We start from the raw sequence: 13,490 nt of genomic DNA, 5'->3' as shown, positions 1-13,490 counted from the left end.
CTTTAACTTTACTCCCAGAGGATTACTCATCACTGCCTGTACTGCACAGCTAAAAGATGGGAAACCAAGTCACATAATTCAAGTAAAAAGATTTGCGCAAGACATTGAGTTGTCATCTAACTGTATGAATGATTGAGTTTTGTACATACTAAAACCCCAGATAATTAGATGAAGTGTAATCTTAGTTTGTATACAGTATCTGTCATCATAGTGTGTATTTAGTTCTCAATTAAATATGAATGCCCACTTTAAATATACAGGCAGTGTAAGATTGGACTGCAGTGCTAAATGGAACATTGGACTTCAGTGTATCTCATCAGTGTGATTAAAAAATGGAGTAAAAGTGAGATGGAGTGAGCAGACACTCCTGGTGCATGTGTTCGTCTGCCGCTCGCCTCCTACTGCACAAGGAAATCATTTACAGTGGAGCATTTTCATCAATATTACATCTGCTCTACTCTGCTGAGACCAGTACAACCGTGCTGCTCTGTCACACTTTCAAACTATAAAGATAATTTACTGTTGAACATTAGCCCGGTATTGAGTCCTCTTTCCTAACCAGCTGCACCCCCCATGAAGCAAGTGTGACTCTGGAGCACTGATGAAACTCATAATCCAGGATACATACCTATAATACACTGTAATACTTTTAGTTAAAGGTCTTATATTACACAACATTGATTCTTGTGAACTTTAAGCTATGTTATAATGTTTTTACTTTCTCAAAAGCATACAGTATGTGGAGTTATGTTTTATTTCATTCATTCACATTCATTTATTATTAGTCTGTCTGCATCTCCAAAGCTCAAAATGCTCTGTTCCACCATGTGATGAAGAGGTAATTTTCAAGTTAACAGCTACCTTTAAACTTTTGTTCATTGGCAATTCCAGGGCTGAAATTATCTAAATGATTTTAATGAAGATGTATAGAGTTTAAAAACATAATAAAACACAATGGAGAACTTCCAGTATTATCACATGACATCACAAGGTGGAACTTAGCCTAAATTTGTAGGTTTTTGTGTGAACTCCACGTATGTTTTTGAGGAGGTAATAACATTATAACAGAATATAGGACCTTTTGATTGTTTGATGAAAAAACACCATTGTAATATAAATCAGAAAATACTGTAATACTGGCCCATTCAAATCACTTGAGTTCAGAAAGTTAATTTGGACTATTGTAGATGTATTTATTTAGTCTTCAGTTTTTTAGAGTGAAAGGTTAAATATATTTGTTCTTGTTTCATCTAAAATTGTCTCTGTGATACTGACCATTTTATTAACATTGTCTTACTCCACACAGACAGATAATCTTTCCTGAGATTATAAAAAACATTTCGAAACAAGTGCAAAAATCTACATTCACTAACTAACAAATCTTAAATAGTACAGATGACTGAAATATTCTGAATTCAGGTGATTTTAAGTAAAATAATCCCTTTTTTTGCAGTGTAAATGTTTTTTCATTGTCTCCATCCAATTTTTCTGCCTTACAGGTTTGAAATAGTGCTTTAATTTAGCTTCACAGAACAGAAGGTTAGCCTGATAAATGCCACAGTGCCTCAGAGCTGCAATGTGCAAATCAGTGATTCAACAATTCTCCGTAGTCCATCAACTCAGATCGCAATTTGTTTTTTGCTCAACCCCTAACATCTACAGTAACCTTGAGGCGTTCGCTTGTATATCTGCCAGAATACAGAAGCAGAATACAGGCTCTTTTAAAGGTGCACTATGTAACATTTGGTGGAGGATCTGCCACCTGCTTGTCTCCATGGAGAGATTATTCATAGTTTGCAGTTGGGGGGTGTTCTGCATGTATCTCTAATGGTGGAATATTTAGGAGTTACCATGGTGACACAGTGCACACATTAGCAAACACTATTAAAAAAGTTTTAATATTCAGGGAAAAATACAAAGTGGATTTAACCAACACATTTTCAGGAGCCTGTGATCAATACAAGCTTTCATGGTCCTGTTTAGATGTAGGTGCAAAAAAGATGAGAGTGACTGAAAACTGTTGGCTAATGCTTGCAGTTGTGACTGTATTTTTTGTGTGGGAGACTTCTTTAAGAGCACTGATCAGCTCACGTGTTGTAGCTCCAACTATGTCAGCTCTTTCTGATGAGATTGTGGTAAAATGATGCTCAGATTAGACTTATTACAAACTTTATTGATCCACAAAGGAAATTATTTGGACACAGCAGCTCACACATCACAATATAACATAATAACAAAGAGTAAATGTATGTACAAGTCCAACTAAAATGTCAGCTATATACAAGAGGTCATAGAAGACAGTGCAACAATGATATAATGATTAAGGGGACATTGACTGGTTATCTGTTACAAAAAGGGTGAGTTGTTGTACAGTTGTAGGGAGTATTACGTGTTACAAAAGGGTGAGTTGTTGTATAGTTGTAGGGAGTATTACGTGTTACATAAAAGTGAGTTGTTGATTGAAGTCTAATAAAGCCTCAGACAGAGCAGAAACTCCAGTTAGCATCACACCCCTGTGAATGCTGAGGACATCAGCTACAAAGTCTCACTTGCTTTGCTGAGAATGTTCCAACAGCATTAATTCAATCTGTCTCCATGACAATGTCTCCAGGCCCAATTACAGGTATGTTATATGTATTTTGAGCAATGAAAACACCATTAATTGGATCAATGTAAGTATATCGTCATAGTCATGGTAACGCAAAAACATTTCCATGAAGAAGCAGGTGGCGTACCCTCTACCAGGAAAGTTACAGAGTGCATCTTTAACTTCCAAACAGTACCGTGGCTCTTTTAATTGTCTTTGAATGGACCTCCCAGCAGTGCCTTAAGCTAAAGATCTACTACCGCTAATCAATGCCATGCCAAGTAGTGTTAGTGAAGTATATCACAAATATCGATATCTAACTGTGAAGACTTTGTATATAGGGTCTGAGTCACAGGTGGAGTTGCACTTAAATAATGGAGTATATTATGTTAGAATAGTATAATGTTACTTATATATTTGTCCTGAGATAATGTGCCTACCTTTTGGGGTCATTTGATTTGATTTGTTTTAATTATCTCACTGCAAGAAGTACAATCTAGATCATTTAAAACTGCTTGAATCAATAAAATGTTATCTTGATCTGAATAAATTTCACTTGACTAGTAAAATGATATACCACTGGAACAAGACTTTTTGTACTTGAAACAAGAAAATTCATCTTATTACACTGAGGATAAGAAAAACAACAGATCTTTGCACTTAAAATGACAAACAAAATCTTGTGTTGCTTGAATTAAAACTTGTTCAATTGGCAGATAATTTTACTTGGCAAGTTGAATATATTCAAATAAAGTAAAATGTTCTTAAATTAGGCACTAGATATTACTTTTTTCAGAGCTGATAAAAAATAAAAGTAAAAAAAAAAAAATGCAGCAGTCAATTGTTCTGGTCGTGATGTAAGACTACTCTTCCTCATTGACTTACTTATATGCTTACCAGTCATATGTTTTTGCAGTGTAGGCCTACTAATTGTTATGTAAAATGTATAAGATCACAAAGTACAAAATTATACTGCTGTGAAGAGCTTTTGAAGGATTCTCTTGCTGTGGTCATCTGTCTCTGTCATTTTGTTTACACCGTTCTTTAATTGCTTCATAATTACATTTGACCAAACTTTGCTCGGTGGCTGTTTTCATATGAGCTTACATTCTTATTTTGCTCCCATGAGTCCTCAACCTCATATACTGAAGGTCATATGATTGTCTCTCCTCCAATACAATGGACTTCTCTAGTGGTTTCTAATGAACTGTCCTCACACACACACACCGGCACACACACGTACATAGTGGTGTCTTTATTGACTACTGGAGCATCACGACCTGTACGTGGGAGCCTATAATTGTTTTTTCTTGGTGTTTGACAAGCATTGACATGATGGATTTGCCTGAACACTTCTCTGTGACATGGAAAAGGACATTCTGTGGGACAAGCTCTTGGGGTCAAATGAGAGTCTACAAACAAATCACCTTGACATTTTTTTTTAAATTAAGAAAATAATTAATAAAAACAGCATTCTCTACATGATCGCTCTAAATTATGGAAGCCCAGAGCAGCAAAAGAAAATAGCAATGATAATAATAGCGTAATTTGTCCTCCATTTTCAACAAAAAAAATAAACGACCAAATAGCAATCTTGTTACAAAACTAAATTGTGTTATGGGCTCATGAGTTATCTTGTCTTAGCTCAGCCACAAACAGAAGACTGAATGGTCCCTACTCCCAACCATACTAGAAGGAGTACCATGTCCTGACTTACTTGTCAGCTACGATGTCAACTTATACATTTTTTTTAAATTTTATTTATTTTTCAATTTAAAGGAAAAAAATATATATTTAGAATTTGAACTTGCTCAAATGATTTGCTGGATTCTTTTTTTGCTTGCAGCTCAGAGCTTTGTACTAAATTGATACAAAATGTATCAACTTAATAATAATAAACTTCTATATAAACTTTTCAGGTCCATGGGCAGCAGTTAAAGGTTGTATGGAGGATTTTTTTTTTTTGTTTCAAATTGTCAATGATAGCATTATAGAGGTGCAGTAGCCTTGTAATTATGATGACCAAAAAAAAAGAGAATAAAAATTCATCAACTCTGGACGTGGTGGGGCCAGCTAAACATTTGCCAATAGATAACGACACTGCCTCGTTATCTGTTAGCTGACAGGCTGTCAATCAATCTCCCTACGTTTCTAGCGTAACTGACTTGCCTGCGCGCCGCCGGTACGTGGTTTACGTACGCCTGTCACGCAGTCCACAGACGCAAGACGCTGTTTACTCCACCAACGCAACAGTTCTTAGCGGCTTTTTTTGACCTATATCTTCCTCGCAGTTAGCACAAAGTTTGTTGCAATGGCAGACAAGAATCCAGGAGCAGTTATCCCCAAAAGAAAGTCCGTTTTTGAGGTCGCTGAAAGAAGAAGACAAGGGGAAAAGCAGCGAAGCCAAACTAAGGTGATTCTTGGAGATTCATTCCAGCGATGGCGCAACTGAAGCAATCGCAGGGTCTAAAGACTGACGCACTGGTCGCCAAATTACTCCTGGACAGGTAACTTCTGCTTATTATGAAAACGTACTTTATTTCCAAGGGCTAGTCAAACGTTTTTCAGGACACGAAAGCGATATCCTATGTCTGAAAACGTAATTTTCAAGGCAAAGAAAGAGTCCGCTTGCTGCTGCGTGTTGTGGCTAGTTCATTCGCACAGAATCTCCGTGCAACCTTCTCTGTACCCCTTTCCTGCTCCTGACCCCGCTGCCCGTTCCGCTCTTCCCCCTGCTCCTCACTTCTCCGGGCACGGAATCTCCGCGCACCGCTCCCCTCTCCTCTCTCCTCTCTCCTCTCTCCCTGCTCCGCTCTTCTCCCTGCTCCTCACTTCTCGTCAGCGCACGAAATGTCCGCGCACCCGCTCCCCCCGCTCCTCACTTCTCCGCCTTGCCTAACCAACACTGTAGTTAGTTGTTTACAAGTCATGTGCAGCGATGAGTACTTGTTTTCTAGAAACAAACCTGTTTCTGGCGTAAGGAGGAGGCGGGAGGAGGCGTTTCTACGTAGGGAGCTGTAGGGGAGGGGGGGTGGTTTCACGCATGCGCAACATTTGAAAAAGGACAAACAGTCGCTGGATTTCTCGTTCCTTGGAAAATCCTCTATACAACCTTTAAAGCAGAGACTCCCAGACTTCTCTCACCCCAGACACTTCCTTCAGCTCCTCTGGTGGGACACCAAAGTTTTCCCTGGCAAGTCAAGAGACATAGTCCCTACAATGTCTCCTGGGTCTTCCCAAGGGCTTCCTCTTGGTGGGATGTGCCTGGAACATCTCCTTGGGGAGGCGTCCAGGAGGCACCTGTAATAGATGAACAAGCCACCTCAGCTGGCTCTGAGCTCCTACTTCTCATCCTATCTATAAGGATGCTCCCAGCCACTCTGCAGAGGAAACTCATTTCGACTGCTCGTATCTGTAATCTTGTCCTTTTGGTCATTATTCAAAACTGACCATAGGTGAGGGTAGGAACGTAGAGTGACCAGTAAATGGAGAGCTTTGTCTTTCGACTCAGCCATTCTTTACCACAACAGTCCGATATAGCAACCGTATGACTGCAGATGCTGCACAGAATGAATAGTCATTCATATTTTACACCATATTTTCCCCCAAACATTTACTTGCAATATTAAAATTTTTTTAGTATTTTGCTATTTTCAAATTACAGTGCTTGATCTTCCCTTGATATAACTGAAGCTAATTTGCACATTAAAAGGGATCAAAACCAGCAGTATACTTGTGCCAATGCTGTTAATCATGTTTGTGAGCTATATATGGCTGTAACTGATCTGAAATCTGCAGAACCACTTCTTTCATTTAAAGCAGCACAAATCCCTGGGGTTAAATGGGCTATTTTACCACCTCAAATTATGCACAATCTCATTCCATCATGTGAACTTTGCCGCATGATTGAAGAGTTAAATGAGCTGAAATATTTGCAAAAAACTTACACATACCCCTCACGTGAAACCTATTATGAAAACCCAATCTCAAGCTAATTTAACATGCGATTCCTTTCAGGCGTTTGTAACACTGAAATAGATTAATCAGGCAAATTACAGCAACATTGCAATTTAGGGCTGGGCCAAGCTGCAAAATACGCAATGAGTTCAGTAGGAGAATATAGTACAAATTGCTTCTAGTAAGCCATTTTTCAGTCTCCCTTATTACTTTCAAGGGCACTTTGACCACCAAAATATAGAGATGGTTTCTCATCAAAGCTCTGGTAAGTCATTATCATTACTTATGCATGTCCAGGAAAGTAGTACATGAGATAGTTTTATGAGTGCGACTTTGAAGATTTCATTCAAAAATATGGTGCAAAGGTTTTGTGGGGAAAAGCCAAAAATACTCATTATAGTTTGTTTTTTGTTAAGTTTCAATATAAGGTCATGTGTCTGGGCATCAGTTTTAAGATAGACAGATACATTAGAATTTTAATCTCAACACTATTAACTATTAAGGATCACAGTGAAGCCCAAAATGACAGCTTTAGAACATTAATAACCAATTGGAAATTTGTCTTAAAAAGGCAGTACATTATTTCTTTTCATGTATTTGAGCAAGTCAGGATCTAGTATAGAAATATGTTTTAAGAGTATCTCATGAGGTCAAAATAGCCCACTCTGTATTGCCTGCATCTAAGTGTTTAATTGTCCAATTATCAAGAAGTGCGCGCTTAGCATGCTAGTTGTTGTTAGCTTTACCATGACAGCAGAACTCCACTCTGGTCTCTGAAAGTTGTGAAAAGTGCTTGAATAATTGGGAAAGTAAGTAATAAGTTTGGACCACTGCCAACTGATTAAAATGAACTAGGTCTATTTTTTCACATCTTTTAAAAGAGTAAAAAATCTGTTAGAAAAAAGAACAGTTTTGAATGAGCCCAACATGATTGATTTCCATTGGCTGCCTGTCTGTACGTGCGTAATATTGATAGAGAGAGGAGGGTGGCTTTTAGGTAAAAGGAAATCCATGCATGCAGGAGGCAGATAATGAAACATGGTGAGGTCTGATCCCTGAGGCATACTACAGCAGTCACAGCTCGCCTCATCTGGCTATACACACCTCCCCTTTAATTGAAATCCAGATATTCTCCCCACTTTTGATGGACACTTTTTAAATCAAGCCAATGTTTCTTTGTTTCACATTATTTCATCTTTGACATGTCAGGAAAATAGACTGCTCAACTTTCAAATGATATTTTGAGCATCCATTTTTGTTAGAATGAAACAACTACAGGGCAGAATAAGGACATTACACATATTTGATTTAGTTATTTTTAATTATTTTTCCCAACTAATAGAAAATACATTTAAACTTAAAGGTGCACTGTGTAACTTCTATAGTGGAGGGTGTGTGACTTGTTTGTCCCCATGAAAATCTTATTTCTTTGCCTGGAATGTTCCACAGTAGTGCATTAAACATAGATCCCTTGTATTTTGTTCAATTACAGCTCAAAAATACCTTAAAAACATAAATTCTTACCATATGCAGGCTTGCTTTTCCATAGATCTGTCCATAAACCTGTCTCCACTGCATTTATTTTCATACTGTGAAATAATCAAATTAAAACAATGATATTTCCATACCCTCCACCAGACAAGTCACAGAGTTCACCTTTAAAGAAGTTAAAATTTTACCTCGTGCAAACTTCCGGGAGTCACACATTATGACATCACAATGTGGAAAAATGTTTGAGAAGCAGGATTAGGTGAACATACATGGATAAAACAAGACCTGACTAGTTTGATAAGGAAACAACATTATATCATGGTTGAAAGCTCAAAAGCCATTACCGTTATTACCACATCAATCTCACAAGAGTAACACTTTTAAATGTGCTTTTTCACGTAAACCTGCTCTCGACAGGCTGTTTATGCTAGCTCAGTGTCTACAGTCATTTATCCCTCCTCCGTGTCTTTTGGGCATCAGAGCTGAAAGACGTGAGAGCTTCATTTGGTCCATGTTAAGACATTAAAGCCCACCTTTCATCCCACCACTGTTTCCTTTAAGGTCTTTAGATGAAGAACTATCTTTATAACCACTTCCATATGCTTTTGATCCCACTCAAATCAGCATGTGGTCTTCAGCTCGTCAGATATAGGTTAACATAATAGTGCTGACTGAGATTTAAGTGATTTAATTTAAAGGAAAATAAAAATAAGAGGAGTCTATCATTATAATATCTTTATTTATCCCCTGGGGGCAATTTATAATGCTGAAATAGCTATACTCAGGTCATCTAAATAATTTATAGAGATTATAAAATTGTGATTTTGACATTCCAAGTCAGACTACAATCAATAATAAATATGATGATAATCAAGGCACATTTAATTTAAATAATGTGTCTTTTGACTTTTGGAAGTCTCTTTAGATAAGCTAGTGCATCATAAGCACTTGATTTGCTTAATCTTAAAAATGTACTGTGAACATTATTATGGTTAATTATAGTGTCTTAATTACAGCAACAAAGATTATACATATGGTCACATTTTTATAGCACGTTTCCTCCTTCAAGGCATTCAAAGCTCTTTACATCAAGGAACCACTCACCGATTCACACACACATTCATACAACAATGTACGCAGACACTTCTGATCAGTGGACAAACTCTCACTAACTAATTTATTATCCTTATGAGCCTTATATGCAATTTTCGGACTGCTAACTTAACTTAATATGAGTCAAAAGCCGATTATCACCAAAAATGCAGAATATGAAACCAGCAGTCCCCAGGGAATAATAAAAAAAAAAAAATCACCAAGTTATGTTGTAATTTGTTTCTGTTGATGTTTTTTCCCTGCATCTTCATATGACTACTGGCTGCATGCATGTTGTGTGTGGTGACAGAGATGGTTACAAAACCCACCCATCTCCTCTTCTGTGTTGTCAGCCTGTGTCATTATTATTCAGGTGCTGCTTCCCCTGGAGGAATCTTCCCAAAGCCGAGAAGCCACAGCCCTGTTTCCTCTGTATTCACATCCATTATGCAGTGAATAACACACACTTATCTCCCTCTGTTGTCTCGCTTCCTCCTGATTCTGCCCATGTGTGACAACAAGAAGATGCTCAAGAGAAAATGTGGCTGTGTATTAAAGTGAAGAAACACCATAGGACTGAAGGAGAAAAACTGTCCATCTCATCACATCAGGATCTACTGTTAAAGGTGCTGTATGGTTTGCACTGGTCCAAAGTCATGTTATGTATTCCAGGCATCTTAATTATTCACCAGGATGAGTTTATAAATGCTTTTCACAAACCTCAGATCAGAGCTATGTTTTGCTTACAACATGCTAATAATGTGCACTAAATAGTAAACACATCTTTATATAGTGCTTTTCCATTTTCAAGACACTTGAAAGCGTTTACATCAAGGAGCCACTCACCCATTCAAGTGTCTTGCCCAGGGACACAACAAGAGCATTATCTGTGAGAGATGGAATTGCATTGCCAACCTGCTATGCTTGTCGAGAGCAGTATTTGAACCACCAACCTTCAGTTCGGTGGACAAACACTCTTTTAACTGAGCTTCTATTGCCCCCTACTCAGTTACTGTCACCACTATTGTTTTCTAAATGAATGAAATAATAAAAAGAGTCAGTCCATATTAATGTGCTATAAATGAAATATGTGTAAATATTTCATGTGTTGTCCATTGACAGGCTGATGGTAAAAGTTACTTAAAACACAGTAAATCATCACCAACATTAGAATAAAGACTACAAAAGCCACACTAGAATCACAAACAGCAACAAACAGCAGCAGACTAAACACAGGACAGGGAGCTGAACAGACAGGAGCAGTTCACCACCAGAAACTCAGGAGTGGAGTTCTCAAATTTCATCATGTTATTATTCTCCTTTACAAAAGTTTAGAAAGTGCTACAGTGCATTGTGGTAAAAATAAGTAGAGATATTGCAAAATTGACTCTTGTGAGCTTTAAGCCATCTTAGAATGTTGTTACCTCATCTTAAACAAACCCTCGAGTCATTCATACATCTTTGAGTCTGTCTATATCTCCAAGCGGTAGTTTACAAGTGAACAGCTTCTTTTATCTTTAGTTCAGTAGAGATTGTCAGTGATTCTAGTGAAGGTGTATGGAGTTTAAAGGGACAGTTCGGAATTTTGAACATAGGACCTCATTTGCTAGATAGCCAGAGTGTTGGAGACGTGTGAAGACACTTTTTTAATTATTCTGTCCAGTCCTTGTATTTGGAGAGGTCGCTGGTACTAGGCTAGTGTATGTCAATGGCCATAGTTAGCCTGCCACTAAAAACAATATTATCTACTCCACAAAGCACCCGAAGCAAATCTAGTATTATGCCAGACTATCGATGTGAATGTCTGTGTCAATCGAATAATTTTAGTAGTAAAACCAGCCTTGCATTTGAAGGATTTATGTCTGAGCTGCAGCAAGTTGTACTTCCTGCAACAAAAGCCTGATAGCGGAGGACTGATATATGAGAAAATAGTCCCTCAACATGCGACGATTCATGCGATGCAAGAGTAGTTTTACTTCAAACATCATTCTACAACACAGACATTCATATTCATAGTCTGGCGAAATAAATTATTTGTTTCAGGTGCTTTGTGGAGTGGGTAAGGCTAACTATGCCTATTGACATGCACTAGCCTAACACCAGCGACTTCTGCAAATACAAGGACTGGATGGAATATTTTAAAAAGTGTCTCCACACGTCTCCAACACTCTGGCTCACTAGAAAATGAGGCCCTATGTCCTAAATTCCTAACTGTCCCTTTAAAAAAAACTGTTGAGCACTTCCTGTATTTTCACATGACATCACAAGGTGGAACAGTGTTGACCTGAGCTTAAATACGCAGGATTTGTGTGTTAGACATGAGTGAATGAACCAAAACACAACTCCAGGCATGTTTGTGATGAGGAAACAACATTATAACATAGATCAGAAAACAGTGTAATATGGGCCCTTTAATGGTACTCCAAGCCTGTCTGCAGCAGAAATCCAATTCACCATTTATTTTACCACTCCGATGTGACTTGGATATGTACAATGTATTTGGCTCCATATCACAGAGGTAAATTGACTAAACATTTCTCCTATTGAGCGACTAACTGCCTCCAACCCAAGCAACAAATCAGACCCAGACACGTTTTTCTTGCCAACTTGTGGTTATTCTATCACTGAACTCCAATCTGTTACAACCTTCTCATTTTCAAACTGCAACCTTATTTCAACTCTTGTCAGACAATAAACCTGAGCCAAACCACAGCCTCTGAATAAAACAGAATCATCGTGAATGCACTGGCCAATAAATCCAGCGGCATACAAACCCTCATTGTACAAATGTAAGTCTGACAGCGTATATGCCCCTAAGCCATGTGTACTCCTGTTCTCACTGAACTCTCCATGTTGCTTTCTTTTATAGTCCAGAGGCTATGAGGCGCATGGGGTGAATGATTAACACCGGCAAACTGAAGTATTTGTGCATTGTGTAACTTTTCGGTTGGGGGTCCATCACCTTCTTCTTTCCATGGATATGTCATTACTGTGATTAGAATGATCCACAGTATGACATTAAACAGATCTACCTTAGATTTATTCATTTACAGGTGATTCTGTAGCTCAAAAATACCTGATGACCTGTAACTTGGTCTGGTTTGGTCGCCATGAAGATAGAAAGGTTTAATTCCATACTGTGAAATTTTCTAGACAAAGCAAAATATGAAGAAAAGCATTTGACAGAAACGTTACACAATGCACATTTAAAGGACATTTAGGACGTTACGAACCAAACACTTTACAAATATCAAAAACCTTGTCAAAATGTTAATTGTATTTATATGTATTTGTTTTTGTTAACTGTCTCAATCCAGTTAATTGCCAACTAAATAATTAATATGACCATTGACATTTGTCACAGGACTTATATTAATACTTTGCAGTGACATCATGCTGGGGGTGTTCTACATGTATGTGTGCAGTTACTATGGTGACACAACACACACATTAGCAAACATAGACAAAAAAAAGTTAAGATAGTCTGGAAACTCAAGAAAAAAGATTTAAACAACACATTTCAGGAGTCTGTGATCAATACAAGCATTCATGGTCTTGTTTAGCTAATGCTGTCTAGCTTGACCGTAATTTTGTCATGTGTAAGATTCGCAGATTCCCCAGATTTGCGCTGCACTGATGCCTGAAGACACGCTGCAAAAACGCAGGATGCCCTAGACACACATGCACATAGACTTTGCATGTGACTGGACACCTTGACGCCCCAGAGAGACTTTGTTATACGCACAAATCATCTCACCTGTTGTAGCTGCAACCAAGTCAGCGCTTTCTGCTCAGACTGTGTTAAAATAAAGATCAGATTACGTTTAACTTGGACAACAGAGTTTCTAACAGAGTTGTGCTTTCAGTTAGTTTCACACCCTGGGGAATGTTGACGACATCAGCTGCAAAGTATCAATTGTACCTTTCTATCTCCGTGGAGACAAACAGGTGACGCTACAAGGCCAAGGTACAAGTCAGGTCTGAGGAGTGAGGGGGATCAAACCTCCAACCTTTACCATGGAAACCTGTTCTAAGATCCCCAAAACACACTGTAAGCTCACCCCCAGTCCTGAAGAGGGCACACCAACACAAGGTCTGAGGGAGTTCATACAAGGGCTTCAGTTTCCATTGATTTAATTATTTGTTCAGATGAGAACAAAAACATGTAACTTAAAGTGACTATGAGAGGTTAGTCTACTCATTCTACTAAAACTCAGTTAACATCATCATGTTGAAGATTTTACTAAAAATATAACATTGTCTTAGCCAGTTTGGCCATTTTTAGATTTAAATGTTTACTTCCTGGTTGGAAATCAAACATGAAATCAAACTCTCTAATAGAATGCTCTACTTTCTGTAATTT

The sequence above is a fragment of the Boleophthalmus pectinirostris genome, unplaced genomic scaffold (genome assembly GCF_026225935.1).
Source record: "Boleophthalmus pectinirostris isolate CB_2022bp ecotype Guang Dong unplaced genomic scaffold, ASM2622593v1 HiC_scaffold_2, whole genome shotgun sequence".
Classification (NCBI taxonomy): domain Eukaryota; kingdom Metazoa; phylum Chordata; class Actinopteri; order Gobiiformes; family Gobiidae; genus Boleophthalmus; species Boleophthalmus pectinirostris.
The sequence above is the reverse complement of the archived record's forward strand: the minus strand, read 5'-3'. Positions refer to the sequence as shown.